This window comes from Oncorhynchus mykiss, chromosome 22, assembly GCF_057628025.1.
Source record: "Oncorhynchus mykiss isolate SJ-2025 chromosome 22, ASM5762802v1, whole genome shotgun sequence".
In the NCBI taxonomy this organism is placed as follows: Eukaryota; Metazoa; Chordata; class Actinopteri; order Salmoniformes; family Salmonidae; genus Oncorhynchus; species Oncorhynchus mykiss.
This window is the reverse complement of record NC_143043.1, coordinates 52,795,814-52,811,650: the sequence shown is the minus strand read 5'-3', so window position 1 is coordinate 52,811,650 and position 15,837 is coordinate 52,795,814.

The following is a 15,837-nucleotide window of genomic DNA, read 5'->3' as shown; positions in this document are numbered from 1 at the left end:
AATGTACTCGACCATATAAGACATTTCAATCTAACTATCCCCATTAACTTGGCCAACCAGTGACGCTGTAGTGATTCAAACCTACAGCTCTAGGACAGTGTTATTGTGATATAGTTACATTTGTGAAGAGCGTAAATCTTTAGCAATAAAATGCTAACTCTATAAACTCATGCTCTCTGTATCTCTATAAACGAATGCTCTCTGTATCTCTATAAACAAATGCTCTCTGTATTTCTATAAACGAATGCTCTCTGTATCTCTATAAACTAATGCTCTCTGTATCTCTATATAAACGAATGCTCTCTGTATCTCTATATAAACTAATGCTCTCTGTATCTCTATATAAACGAATGCTCTCTGTATCTCTATATAAACTAATGCTCTCTGTATCTCTATATAAACTAATGCTCTCTGTATCTCTATATAAACTAATGCTCTCTGTATCTCTATATAAACTAATGCTCTCTGTATCTCTATATAAATGAATGCTCTCTGTATCTCTATATAAACTAATGCTCTCTGTATCTCTATAAACTAATGCTCTCTGTATCTCTATAAACTAATGCTCTCTGTATCTCTATATAAACTAATGCTCTCTGTATCTCTATAAACTAATGCTCTCTGTATCTCTATATAAACTAATGCTCTCTGTATCTCTGTAAACTAATGCCCTCTGTATCTCTATATAAACTAATGCTCTCTGTATCTCTGTAAAGTAATGCTCTCTCCATCTCTGTAAAGTAATGCTCTCTGTATCTCTATAAACTAATGCTCTCTGTATCGCTCTATAAACTAATGCTCTCTGTATCTCTATATAAACTAATGCTCTCTGTATCTCTATAAACTAATGCTCTCTGTATCTCTATATAAACTAATGCTCTCTGTATCTCTATAAACTAATGCTCTCTGTATCTCTATATAAACTAATGCTCTCTGTATCTCTATAAACGAATGCTCTCTGTATCTCTATATAAACTAATGCTCTCTGTATCTCTGTAAACTAATGCTCTCTGTATCTCTATATAAACTAATGCTCTCTGTATCTCTATAAACTAATGCTCTCTGTATCTCTGTAAACTAATGCTCTCTGTATCTCTATATAAACTAATGCTCTCTGTATCTCTATATAAACTAATGCTCTCTGTATCTCTATATAAACTAATGCTCTCTGTATCTCTATAAACTAATGCTCTCTGTATCTCTATAAACTAATGCTCTCTGTATCTCTATATAAACTAATGCTCTCTGTATCTCTGTAAACTAATGCTCTCTGTATCTCTGTAAACTAATGCTCTCTGTATCTCTATATAAACTAATGCTCTCTGTATCTCTATATAAACTAATGCTCTCTGTATCTCTATATAAACTAATGCTCTCTGTATCTCTATATAAACTAATGCTCTCTGTATCTCTATATAAACTAATGCTCTCTGTATATCTGAAAACTAATGCTCTCTGTATCTCTATAAACTAATGCTCTCTGTATCTCTATATAAACTAATGCCCTCTGTATCTCTATATAAACTAATGCTCTCTGTAGCTCTGTAAAGTAATGCTCTCTGTATCTCTATAAACTAATGCTCTCTGTATCTCTCTATAAACTAATGCTCTCTGTATCTCTATATAAACTAATGCTCTCTGTATATCTGAAAACTAATGCTCTCTGTATCTCTATAAACTAATGCTCTCTGTATCTCTATATAAACTAATGCCCTCTGTATCTCTATATAAACTAATGCTCTCTCCATCTCTGTAAAGCACATATGTCAGAGTCAAGGCCCGCGGGCCACATCCGGCCCGCAAGAAGGTTTTTTACGGCCCCTGGGATGATCTTGATTTATTATTAGAACCGGCCCGCAGCAAGCCGGCAGCCCGCAGATCTTTTACACGCACCAATACTACATTTCCCACAATGCAAAGGTGACGCACCGAGCAGTAGGCTGCTTCATTTCAATATTTATTGGCACAGCAGTCGTCAGCATCACAGTAAAATTAACTTTCAGATACCCATCAAAAATGGCAAAACGGAAGGTGGATACTGAGAACCGGGGGTTTCAAACAAGGTGGGAGTCGGAGTATATGTTCACGAAGGTAGCTGGAAAACCTGTGTGTCTTATGTGTGGAGAAAGTGTGGCGGTACTGAAAGAGTATAATCTGAGACGACATTATGAAACGAAACACGCGGACAAAAACAAGAATATGGACATGGAACAAAGGCTACAAAAGGCAGAGGAATTAAAACGAGGCCTCAAATCTCGACAGGCTCTGTTCAAAAAAGCCAAATCACAAGGCCAGGCTGCTGTCAAGGCCAGTTTTATTTTGGCAGAAGAGATCGCTAAATCAGCCCGGCCATTTACGGAGGGGGATTTCATCAAAAACTGCATGATTAAAGTTTGTGACGAAGTTTGCCCAGAAAAAAGGCAACTCTTTTTAAATGTGAGTCTGAGCAGAAACACCATTGCCGAGAGAGTAGACCAGTTGTCCATCAATCTAAAAGAGCAGCTTGTGAAAAAGGGAAAAGATTTTATTGCATATTCCTTGGCTGTGGATGAGAGCACCGACATTTCTGACATTGCCCAGTTGTCAATTTTCATCCGCGGAGTGGACTCCAACCTAAGCGTGACAGAGGAGTTTTTGGCTTTACGTCCTATGCATGGCACAACTACGGGGCATGATTTGTATGAAGAGGTGTCAAGATGTGTAAATGAGATGGAGCTGCCTTGGGAAAAACTCGTGGGTTTGACAACCGACGGAGCACCTGCGATGTGTGGACACAGGAGCGGACTGGTGGCGAAGATACGGGAAAAGATGCAAGAGGAAAACGCGACAGGTGAGCTGACAGCTTATCATTGTATCATACACCAGGAAGCGTTGTGCGGTAAAGCCTTGAAAATGGAGCATGTAATGAGCATCATCACGCGCACAGTTAACTTTATCAGAGCCAAAGGTTTGAATCACCGCCAGTTCAAGGCATTTCTGACGGAGTTAGAAACGGAGCATGGTGATTTGCCTTATCACACAGAGGTGCGATGGCTAAGCCAGGGAAAGGTGCTTCAAAGATGTTTCGAGCTTCGTGAGGAGATTTGTCTGTTCTTGGACAGCAAAGGGAAAGACACAACACAACTCCGAGACGAAATGTTTCTGTGTGAAATGGCTTTTCTGTGTGACATTACGAGTCATCTGAATGCAATAAACTTGCAGCTGCAGGGTCGGGATCGTGTCATCTCTGATATGTACAGTACAGTGAAGGCATTTAAAACCAAACTGACTCTGTGGGAGACGCAGATGCGGAAAGAAAATTTGAGCCACTTTCCCAGCTGCCAGACCATGAAAGAGAAGCTCTCTACCAGTGCGTTCCCGAGCACACAGTTGGCTGATAAAATAGGTATGCTTGCCGCTGACTTTCGACGCCGATTTGCTGACTTTGAAGCACAAAAAAGCAGGTTGGAACTGCTCGGTAACCCATTTGCTGTTGACGTGGAAAGCTCACCACCAAACCTCCAAATGGAGTTGATTGACCTCCAATGCAATGATGCACTGAGGGCAAAATATGCGGCAGTGGGTGCTGCGGAGTTCGCCCGTTTCCTCCCCGGCACAATGCCCCAGCTGCGCATCCAGGCTGCTCAAACGTTGTCTATGTTTGGCAGCACATACCTGTGTGAACAACTGTTTTCTTTGATGAACCTGAACAAAACATCACACAGAAGTCGACTTACTGCTGAACACCTCCACTCAATTCTGAGGATTTCTTCAGCTCAGAGCCTTACCCCGAACATTGATGAACTTGTGGAAAAGATGGGACACCACCAAGTATCACCCTCAACCTCAAACAAGTGAACATTACTGTGCAATCACATATTTAGAGTTTTTACTCAGTTCAAGTTTAAAAGTTAAAATTTAATATTTGTTTTCACTGCATGTTACTTCTCCTTAAACAAAGTGTTGTTTTTGATTAATAGATTTTTGCACTTTATTTTTTTGTATTTCAATCCAATTATATTTTAAAAATATTTCAGTTGAGTGGATGATAGAAAATTGCTATTATTGTTTTTTCTTTGAAGTAAATTTAGCCCACTTTTGCTAAAATAGAAAATATAGTCTACTGATGGTGCCTTGAATACCGGTTTCTTTCATTTAATGTTCATGTTATGGGGATATTTATATAAAGGAAATTTGTCTTTTGTGTCTGTTGAAAATTAAAGATTACTGACAGAGCCATAAGAAAATATTGCTTTATTTATCTGATCATATTGTAATATATTTGTTAGGTTTTCAGTAGGTTCAATTAGGTTCACTAGACTATATGCGTCATTTAAACATTTTTCAATGAACATTCGAACAGTCCGGCCCTCGTCTTGTAGCTGATTTTTTTATTTGGCCCTCCGTCCATTTGACTTTGACACCCCTGCTGTAAAGTAATGCTCTCTGTATCTCTATAAACTAATGCTCTCTGTATCTCTCTATAAACTAATGCTCTCTGTATCTCTATATAAACTAATGCTCTCTGTATCTCTATAAACTAATGCTCTCTGTATCTCTATATAAACTAATGCTCTCTGTATCTCTATAAACTAATGCTCTCTGTATCTCTATATAAACTAATGCTCTCTGTATCTCTATAAACGAATGCTCTCTGTATCTCTATATAAACTAATGCTCTCTGTATCTCTGTAAACTAATGCTCTCTGTATCTCTATATAAACTAATGCTCTCTGTATCTCTATAAACTAATGCTCTCTGTATCTCTATATAAACTAATGCTCTCTGTATCTCTGTAAACTAATGCTCTCTGTATCTCTATATAAACTAATGCTCTCTGTATCTCTATATAAACTAATGCTCTCTGTATCTCTATATAAACTAATGCTCTCTGTATCTCTATAAACTAATGCTCTCTGTATCTCTATAAACTAATGCTCTCTGTATCTCTATATAAACTAATGCTCTCTGTATCTCTGTAAACTAATGCTCTCTGTATCTCTGTAAACTAATGCTCTCTGTATCTCTATATAAACTAATGCTCTCTGTATCTCTATATAAACTAATGCTCTCTGTATCTCTATATAAACTAATGCTCTCTGTATATCTGAAAACTAATGCTCTCTGTATCTCTATATAAACTAATGCTCTCTGTATCTCTATATAAACTAATGCTCTCTGTATATCTGAAAACTAATGCTCTCTGTATCTCTATAAACTAATGCTCTCTGTATCTCTATATAAACTAATGCTCTCTGTATCTCTATATAAACTAATGCTCTCTGTATATCTGAAAACTAATGCTCTCTGTATCTCTATAAACTAATGCTCTCTGTATCTCTATATAAACTAATGCCCTCTGTATCTCTATATAAACTAATGCTCTCTGTAGCTCTGTAAAGTAATGCTCTCTGTATCTCTATAAACTAATGCTCTCTGTATCTCTCTATAAACTAATGCTCTCTGTATCTCTATATAAACTAATGCTCTCTGTATATCTGAAAACTAATGCTCTCTGTATCTCTATAAACTAATGCTCTCTGTATCTCTATATAAACTAATGCCCTCTGTATCTCTATATAAACTAATGCTCTCTCCATCTCTGTAAAGTAATGCTCTCTGTATCTCTATAAACTAATGCTCCCTGTATCTCTCTATAAACTAATGCTCTCTGTATCTCTATATAAACTAATGCTCTCTGTATCTCTATAAACTAATGCTCTCTGTATCTCTATATAAACTAATGCTCTCTGTATCTCTATAAACTAATGTTCTCTGTATCTCTATATAAACTAATGCTCTCTGTATCTCTATAAACGAATGCTCTCTGTATCTCTATATAAATTAATGCTCTCTGTATCTCTGTAAACTCATGCTCTCTGTATCTCTATATAAACTAATGCTCTCTGTATCTCTATAAACTAATGCTCTCTGTATCTCTATATAAACTAATGCTCTCTGTATCTCTGTAAACTAATGCTCTCTGTATCTCTATATAAACTAATGCTCTCTGTATCTCTATATAAACTAATGCTCTCTGTATCTCTATATAAACTAATGCTCTCTGTATCTCTATAAACTAATGCTCTCTGTATCTCTATAAACTAATGCCCTCTGTATCTCTATATAAACTAATGCTCTCTGTATCTCTGTAAACTAATGCTCTCTGTATCTCTGTAAACTAATGCTCTCTGTATCTCTATATAAACTAATGCTCTCTGTATCTCTATATAAACTAATGCTCTCTGTATCTCTATATAAACTAATGCTCTCTGTATATCTGAAAACTAATGCTCTCTGTATCTCTATATAAACTAATGCTCTCTGTATCTCTATATAAACTAATGCTCTCTGTATCTCTGAAAACTAATGCTCTCTGTATCTCTATAAACTAATGCTCTCTGTATCTCTATATAAACTAATGCTCTCTGTATCTCTATATAAACTAATGCTCTCTGTATCTCTGTAAACTAATGCTCTCTGTATCTTGAAAACAAAACTTTTGATTAAACAAATATTAGCAGTCATTAACACAGACACAAATAACTTCTCTAATTGTCGAACATTCCATTCTGATAACAAGTCATCATAACTAGAATGTCACAGCTACTGTACGTTTGAAACAAACACATCAGAAAAATGGTAAAGCTCTTTTCACATACAGTATATTTATAGATCCATCTAATTGCTTTTTTTCTGCGTTGATTGATTGCACATTTATGTAATAAGGGAAATAAATTATCACGTTATGAGAAATATCTGTATTGCTTTCTTCCTACAGAACGACAGATGGCATCTGCCCTATGCTTGTCCTAATAATGAATATCTCATTAAACCATTATCCCTGATCAATATTTCAGGAGTGAATATTATAGATTTTCTGCTTTCTAGTTTTTGCATTATCTAGTACTATTCAATAATCCAGGGAATTACAGCAATCTGTTAAAGGGGGGTGATTCCAATATATTAAGGGAGGAGATTACAATCTGTTAAAGGGGGGTGATTCCAATCTGTTAAAGGGGGGTGATTCCAATCTGTTAAAGGGGGGTGATTCCAATCTGTTAAAGGGGGGGTGATTCCAATCTGTTAAAGGGGGGTGATTCCAATCTGTTAAAGGGGGGTGATTCCAATATGTTAAAGGGGGGTGATTCCAATCTGTTAAAGGGGGGTGATTCCAATCTGTTAAAGGGGGGTGATTCCAATCTGTTAAAGGGGGGTGATTCCAATCTGTTAAAGGGGGGTGATTCCAATCTGTTAAAGGGGGGTGATTCCAATCTGTTAAAGGGGGGTGATTCCAATCTGTTAAAGGGGGGTGATTCCAATCTGTTAAAGGGGGGTGATTCCAATCTGTTAAAGGGGGGTGATTCCAATATGTTAAAGGGGGGTGATTCCAATCTGTTAAAGGGGGGTGATTCCAATCTGTTAAAGGGGGGTGATTCCAATCTGTTAAAGGGGGGTGATTCCAATCTGTTAAAGGGGGGTGATTCCAATCTGTTAAAGGGGGGTGATTCCAATCTGTTAAAGGGGGGTGATTCCAATCTGTTAAAGGGGGGTGATTCCAATCTGTTAAAGGGGGGTGATTCCAATCTGTTAAAGGGGGGTGATTCCAATATATTAAAGGGGGGTGATTCCAATATATTAAAGGGGGGTGATTCCAATCTGTTAATGGGGGGTGATTCCAATATGTTAAAGGGGGGTGATTCCAATCTGTTAAAGGGGGGTGATTCCAATCTGTTAAAGGGGGGTGATTCCAATCTGTTAAAGGGGGGTGATTCCAATCTGTTAAAGGGGGGTGATTCCAATCTGTTAAAGGGGGGTGATTCCAATCTGTTAAAGGGGGGTGATTCCAATATGTTAAAGGGGGGTGATTCCAATCTGTTAAAGGGGGGTGATCCCAATCTGTTAAAGGGAGGTGATTCCAATCTGTTAAAGGGGGGTGATTCCAATATGTTAAAGGGGGGTGATTCCAATCTGTTAAAGGGGGTGATTCCAATCTGTTAAAGGGGGGTGATTCCAATCTGTTAAAAGGGGTGATTCCAATATGTTAAATGGGGGGTGATTCCAATATGCTAAAGGGGGGGGTTCCAATATGTTAAAGGGGGGTGATTCCAATCTGTTAAAGGGGGGTGATCCCAATCTGTTAAAGGGAGGTGATTCCAATCTGTTAAAGGGGGGTGATTCCAATATGTTAAAGGGGGGTGATTCCAATCTGTTAAAGGGGGTGATTCCAATCTGTTAAAGGGGGGTGATTCCAATATGTTAAAGGGGGGTGATTCCAATCTGTTAAAGGGGGTGATTCCAATATGTTAAATGGGGGGTGATTCCAATATGCTAAAGGGGGGGGTTCCAATATGTTAAAGGGGGGTGATTCCAATATGTTAAAGGGGGGTGATTCCAATCTGTTAAAGGGGGGTGATTCCAATATGTTAAAGGGGGGTGATTCCAATATGTTAAAGGGGGGTGATTCCAATATGTTAAAGGGGGGTGATTCCAATATATTAAAGGGGGGTGATTCCAATATGTTAAAGGGGGTGATTCCAATATATTAAAGGGGGGTGATTCCAATATGTTAAAGGGGGGTGATTCCAATATATTAAAGGGGGGTGATTCCAATATGCTAAAGGGGGTGATTCCAATACGTTAAAGGGGGTGATTCCAATATATTAAAGGGGGGTGATTCCAATATGCTAAAGGGGGTGATTCCAATATATTAAAGGGGGGTGATTCCAATATGCTAAAGGGGGTGATTCCAATATATTAAAGGGGGGTGATTCCAATATGCTAAAGGGGGTGATTCCAATATGTTAAAGGGGGGTGATTCCAATATGTTAAAGGGGGGTGATTCCAATATGTTAAAGGGGGTGATTCCAATATATTAAAGGGGGGTGATTCCAATATGTTAAAGGGGGGTGATTCCAATATATTAAAGGGGGGTGATTCCAATATGCTAAAGGGGTGATTCCAATACGTTAAAGGGGGTGATTCCAATATATTAAAGGGGGGTGATTCCAATATGCTAAAGGGGGTGATTCCAATATATTAAAGGGGGGTGATTCCAATATGCTAAAGGGGGTGATTCCAATATATTAAAGGGGGGTGATTCCAATATGCTAAAGGGGGTGATTCCAATATATTAAAGGGGGGTAATTCCAATATGTTAAAGGGGGGTGATTCCAATATGCTAAAGGGGGTGATTCCAATATATTAAAGGGGGGTGATTCCAATATGCTAAAGGGGGTGATTCCAATACGTTAAAGGGGGTGATTCCAATATATTAAAGGGGGGTGATTCCAATATGCTAAAGGGGGTGATTCCAATATATTAAAGGGGGGTGATTCCAATATGCTAAAGGGGGTGATTCCAATATATTAAAGGGGGGTGATTCCAATATGCTAAAGGGGGTGATTCCAATATGTTAAAGGGGGGTGATTCCAATCTGTTAAAGGGGGGTGATCCCAATCTGTTAAAGGGAGGTGATTCCAATCTGTTAAAGGGGGGTGATTCCAATATGTTAAAGGGGGGTGATTCCAATCTGTTAAAGGGGGTGATTCCAATCTGTTAAAGGGGGGTGATTCCAATATGTTAAAGGGGGGTGATTCCAATCTGTTAAAGGGGGTGATTCCAATATGTTAAATGGGGGGTGATTCCAATATGCTAAAGGGGGGGGGTTCCAATATGTTAAAGGGGGGTGATTCCAATATGTTAAAGGGGGGTGATTCCAATCTGTTAAAGGGGGGTGATTCCAATATGTTAAAGGGGGGTGATTCCAATGTGTTAAAGGGGGGTGATTCCAATATGTTAAAGGGGGGTGATTCCAATATATTAAAGGGGGGTGATTCCAATATGTTAAAGGGGGTGATTCCAATATATTAAAGGGGGGTGATTCCAATATGTTAAAGGGGGGTGATTCCAATATATTAAAGGGGGGTGATTCCAATATGCTAAAGGGGGTGATTCCAATACGTTAAAGGGGGTGATTCCAATATATTAAAGGGGGGTGATTCCAATATGCTAAAGGGGGTGATTCCAATATATTAAAGGGGGGTGATTCCAATATGCTAAAGGGGGTGATTCCAATATATTAAAGGGGGGTGATTCCAATATGCTAAAGGGGGTGATTCCAATATGTTAAAGGGGGGTGATTCCAATATGTTAAAGGGGGGTGATTCCAATATGTTAAAGGGGGTGATTCCAATATATTAAAGGGGGGTGATTCCAATATGTTAAAGGGGGGTGATTCCAATATATTAAAGGGGGGTGATTCCAATATGCTAAAGGGGGGTGATTCCAATACGTTAAAGGGGGTGATTCCAATATATTAAAGGGGGGTGATTCCTATATGCTAAAGGGGGTGATTCCAATATATTAAAGGGGGGTGATTCCAATATGCTAAAGGGGGTGATTCCAATATATTAAAGGGGGGTGATTCCAATATGCTAAAGGGGGTGATTCCAATATATTAAAGGGGGGTAATTCCAATATGTTAAAGGGGGGTGATTCCAATATGCTAAAGGGGGTGATTCCAATATATTAAAGGGGGGTGATTCCAATATGCTAAAGGGGGTGATTCCAATACGTTAAAGGGGGTGATTCCAATATATTAAAGGGGGGTGATTCCAATATGCTAAAGGGGGTGATTCCAATATATTAAAGGGGGGTGATTCCAATATGCTAAAGGGGGTGATTCCAATATATTAAAGGGGGGTGATTCCAATATGCTAAAGGGGGTGATTCCAATATGTTAAAGGGGGGTGATTCCAATATGTTAAAGGGGGGTGATTCCAATATGTTAAAGGGGGTGATTCCAATATATTAAAGGGGGGTGATTCCAATATGTTAAAGGGGGGTGATTCCAATATATTAAAGGGGGGTGATTCCAATATGCTAAAGGGGGTGATTCCAATACGTTAAAGGGGGTGATTCCAATATATTAAAGGGGGGTGATTCCAATATGCTAAAGGGGGTGATTCCAATATATTAAAGGGGGGTGATTCCAATATGCTAAAGGGGGTGATTCCAATATATTAAAGGGGGGTGATTCCAATATGCTAAAGGGGGTGATTCCAATATATTAAAGGGGGGTAATTCCAATATGTTAAAGGGGGGTGATTCCAATATGCTAAAGGGGGTGATTCCAATATATTAAAGGGGGGTGATTCCAATATGCTAAAGGGGGTGAATCCAATATATTAAAGGGGGGTGATTCCAATATGTTAAAGGGGGGTGATTCCAATATATTAAAGGGGGGTGATTCCAATATGCTAAAGGGGGGGGGGTTCAAATATGTTAAAGGGGGGTGATTCCAATATATTAAAGGGGGGTGATTCCAATATATTAAAGGGGGGTGATTCCAATATGTTAAAGGGGGTGATTCCAATATATTAAAGGGGGGTGATTCCAATATGTTAAAGGGGGGTGATTCCAATATGTTAAAGGGGGGTGATTCCAATATGTTAAAGGGGGTGATTCCAATATATTAAAGGGGGGTGATTCCAATATGTTAAAGGGGGTGATTCCAATACATTAAAGGGGGGTGATTTCAATATATTAAAGGGGGGTGATTCCAATATATTAAAGGGGGGTGATTCCAATATATTAAAGGGGGGTGATTCCAATATGCTAAAGGGGGTCATTCCAATATGTTAAAGGGGGGTGATTCCAATATATTAAAGGGGGGTGATTCCAATATGCTAAAGGGGGTCATTCCAATATATTAAAGGGGGGTGATTCCAATATGTTAAAGGGGGGTGATTCCAATATGTTAAAGGGGGTGATTCCAATATATTAAAGGGGGGTGATTCCAATATGTTAAAGGGGGTGATTCCAATATATTAAAGGGGGTGATTTCAATATATTAAAGGGGGGTGATTCCAATATATTAAAGGGGGGTGATTCCAATATATTAAAGGGGGTGATTCCAATATGCTAAAGGGGGTGATTCCAATATGCTAAAGGGGGTGATTCCAATATGCTAAAGGGGGTCATTCCAATATGTTAAAGGGGGGTGATTCCAATATGTTAAAGGGGGGTGATTCCAATATATTAAAGGGGGGTGATTCCAATATGTTAAAGGGGGGTGATTCCAATATGTTAAAGGGGGGTCATTCCAATATGTTAAAGGGGGGTGATTCCAATATGCTAAAGGGGGGTGATTACAATATATTAAAGGGGGGTGATTCCAATATGCTAAAGGGGGGTGATTCCAATATGCTAAAGGGGGTGATTCCAATATGTTAAAGGGGGGTGATTCCAATATGTTAAAGGGGGTGATTCCAATATATTAAAGGGGGGTGATTCCAATATGCTAAAGGGGGGTGATTCTAATATGTTAAAGGGGGGTGATTCCAATATGCTAAAGGGGGTCATTCCAATATGTTAAAGGGGGGTGATTCCAATCTGTTAAAGGGAGGTGATTCCAATCTGTTAAAGGGGGGTGATTCCAATATATTAAAGGGGGGTGATTCCAATATATTAAAGGGGGGTGATTCCAATATGTTAAAGGGGGGTGATTCCAATATATTAAAGGGGGGTGATTCCAATATATTAAAGGGGGGTGATTCCAATATGCTAAAGGGGGTGATTCCAATATGCTAAAGGGGGTGATTCCAATATGCTAAAGGGGGTGATTCCAATATGCTAAAGGGGGTCATTCCAATATGTTAAAGGGGGTGATTCCAATATGTTAAAGGGGGGTGATTCCAATATGTTAAAGGGGGGTGATTCCAATATGTTAAAGGGGGGTGATTCCAATATGCTAAAGGGGGGTGATTCCAATATGTTAAAGGGGGGTGATTCCAATATGCTAAAGGGGGTGATTCCAATATGTTAAAGGGGGGTCATTCCAATATGTTAAAGAGGGGTGATTCCAATATGCTAAAGGGGGTGATTCCAATATGTTAAAGGGGGGTGATTCCAATATGCTAAAGGGGGTGATTCCAATATGTTAAAGGGGGGTCATTCCAATATGTTAAAGAGGGGTGATTCCAATCTGTTAAAGGGGGGTGATTACAATATATTAAAGGGGGGTGATTCCAATATGTTAAAGGGGGGTGATTCCAATATATTAAAGGGGGGTGATTCCAATATATTAAAGGGGGGTGATTCCAATATATTAAAGGGGGGTGATTCCAATATATTAAAGGGGGGTTATTCCAATATATTAAAGGGGGGTGATTCCAATATGTTAAAGGGGGGTGATTCCAATATGTTAAAGGGGGTGATTCCAATATGTTAAAGGGGGGTGATTCCAATATGTTAAAGGGGGGTGATTCCAATATATTAAAGGGGGGTGATTCCAATATATTAAAGGGGGGTGATTCCAATATATTAAAGGGGGGTGATTCCAATATGTTAAAGGGGGTGATTCCAATATATTAAAGGGGGGTGATTCCAATATGTTAAAGGGGGTGATTCCAATATATTAAAGGGGGTGATTCCAATATATTAAAGGGGGGTGATTCCAATATATTAAAGGGGGGTGATTCCAATATATTAAAGCGGGGTGATTCCAATATGCTAAAGGGGGTGATTCCAATATATTAAAGGGGGTGATTCCAATATATTAAAGGGGGGTGATTCCAATATGTTAAAGGGGGGTGATTCCAATATGTTAAAGGGGGGTGATTCCAATATATTAAAGGGGGGTGATTCCAATATATTAAAGGGGGGTGATTACAATATATTAAAGGGGGGTGATTCCAATATATTAAAGGGGGGTGATTCCAATATATTAAAGGGGGGTGATTACAATATATTAAAGGGGGGTGATTCCAATCTGTTAAAGGGGGGTGATTCCAATATATTAAAGGGGGGTGATTCCAATATATTAAAGGGGGGTGATTACAATCTGTTAAAGGGGGGTGATTACAATATATTAAAGGGGGGTGATTCCAATATATTAAAGGGGGGTGATTCCGTCACTCAATTTCTTGAAATGAAAGAAATAAAACACACCTTTCTACAATGTGCAATAATTACCATAAACATTCTAAATGATTCTCTCCAACACCTCTAGTCTCAGTAAACCGTTGTGGAGAGAAAATAAGCTTTACATTTAGCACTATTCAACAAAACACGATAACATATGTAATTGTTAATATTTAATGTAAAGTTCTAAAAAACACTGTTTTGCTTGTAAGAAAAGTTTACTCTCAAACAGGCACTCTGAGGTTGACTAAGGTCGACATATGGTAATGTATTTGACAGGTCCGGGTGCATTGTTAGTCACAAGGACACATTTTTCTGCCCAAAGAAAGATTTCACACACACACACACACACACACACACAGGCAAACACACACAGGCAAACACACACAGGCAAACACACACACACACACACACACACACACACACACACACACACACACACACACACACACACACACACACACACACACACACACACACACACACACACACACACACACACACACACACACACACACACACACACACACACACACACACACACACACCACACAGTCAGTCCTTTGTATGTTGGTGTAAAACTAGCTTTCTTTGATCAAATGCAACAGCAGAAATCAGAACTATTCTGGATGAGGGGTGAAGAGAAACTTGAATGGATTTTGAGCTTGTTGCCAATTTATTGCTAACGCTTGGATGTTATGACAAGATTAGCTATATATCTGAAATGGGCCGGCTATGTTTCTATTCTGTTTCTTACGATTCTGTACGTATGTATGGGATGCTTATTTCGTTTTTTTTTGTTACGGAAGATACAGTGTCTTATAAGTCCATTATTTATAATAATAAAATAAAACAATCAAATCACATACACACCCTCCTGCTTCCAGATGACAGGCCCACTTTGCCCTCTGCGCCCATCGCACAGCCTCCCGGGGACCTCAGCCGAGGCAGGTAGAGCAGAAATGATGTTGGTGATGTGAGCTGTCGTTTGGGTTATTCGCCACCTGTGTTGCACAGGTGCAGCTAGCAACACTTTCTGTCTCACTGCACAGCAGAGACATAGCCCCCAACAGGTCTGGAGGAAGAGGAGGAGGTGGATGAAGACAAGAGGGGGGAGGAGGAGGAGGAGAATGACAAGGAGGATGAAAATAAGAGGGAGGAGGAGAGGGAAGACTGATGAGGAGGATGGATATTAGAGGGAGGAGGAGGAGGAGAAGAATGACGAGGAGGATGAAAATAAGAGGGAGGAGGAGGAGGAGGAGAATGACGAGGAGGATGAAAATAAGAGGGAGGAGGAGGGGAAGACTGATGAGGAGGATGGATATTAGAGGGAGGAGGAGGAGGAGAAGAATGACGAGGAGGATGAAAATAAGAGGGAGGAGGAGGAGAAGACTGATGAGGAGGATGGATATTAGAGGGAGGAGGAGAGGGATGACGACAAGAGGGAGGTGGAGGAGGAGAATGACGAGGAGGATGAAAATAAGAGGGAGGAGGAGAGGGAATGACGAGGAGGAGGATGAGACAAGAGGGAGGTGGAAGAGGAGGTGGATGAAGACAAGAGGGAGGAGGGGGATGAGAGGGACGAGGAAGAGGAGGAGGAAAGGGAGGAGGAAGAAAACAAGAGGGAGGAGTAGGAGGAGGAAGAGGAGGAGAATGACTGGAGAACCACATAAGTTAATTAATGTATTTATAAGATGTGAAACATTGAGACTATACTATATAGTCTAAAGTGTTAAATAGTTGACAGCATTAAATAGTCTAAAATATTAAATTGTCTACAGTACAAATACAGTATATATATTTTTTATTTTTACTTAACCTTCATTTAACTAGGCAAGCCAGTTAACTCTTATTTACAATGACGGCCTACCCTGGGAAAAACCCGGAAGACGCTGGGCCAATTGTGCGCCACCCTATTGGACTCCCAATCAA